Below are 799 nucleotides of genomic sequence, written 5' to 3' on the forward strand. Positions count from 1 at the left end.
GTATACATGAATAGTACTGTATACATGAATAGTACCATATACATAAATAGTGCCGTATACGTGAATAGTACCATAAACGGTAGTATTCCCCAAGTACGAATCTGGCTCTGGTACCAATTGTTGTGCGGAAGCGTGTGAAAGAGTAAAATTATTGTACTGAAAAATCACACTAAGTTCAATTCCCAGGAAAGAGAGGTAGATCACGAAGATCACTTAAATACCAAGTCTTTCCTAGCCAGAATATCCCTCTATCGTAATTTAATAGCACAATAAATCACTACAATCACATTCACAAAATATGCAAAATATATAATAAAGAACACGAATTTTAACGAGGTTCAAAAAATTTTGCCTACGCCCCGGGCACTACCAAATATATTTCACTCCAAAATTACAAGTGAAATTTACAAAGAGAGAGAGAATAATGCCTTAAGTAGAGAATGGCAATTATGGGATGAAGAAAGTAAGAAATGGTTAGGCCTATTTATAGTTGAGGTTTAAGGATTAACTTGCAATGTCCCTATACAATTAGGGACCAAAATTGCAATTATCTCATGCCAACTTTTAACCCAACTTGCCAACCAATATTACTTTCTACTTTCGGTGCCCACCCTTTTTGACTTTTCAAACAAATGGGTGGGTTCCAATAAATAGAACTAAGCTTGCCTGGTGACTCTCCTAGATTGGTGCTTCCACAAGATACTCTCCTATGGGAGTTTGCAAAATTTCACGTTTCATCCAACGATGCGACTTACCACCGTTAGTTAGCCATTGGTAAGTAGTAATCATTAAATTAACC

This window comes from Gossypium arboreum, chromosome 8, assembly GCF_025698485.1.
Source record: "Gossypium arboreum isolate Shixiya-1 chromosome 8, ASM2569848v2, whole genome shotgun sequence".
Taxonomy (NCBI): Eukaryota; Viridiplantae; Streptophyta; class Magnoliopsida; order Malvales; family Malvaceae; genus Gossypium; species Gossypium arboreum.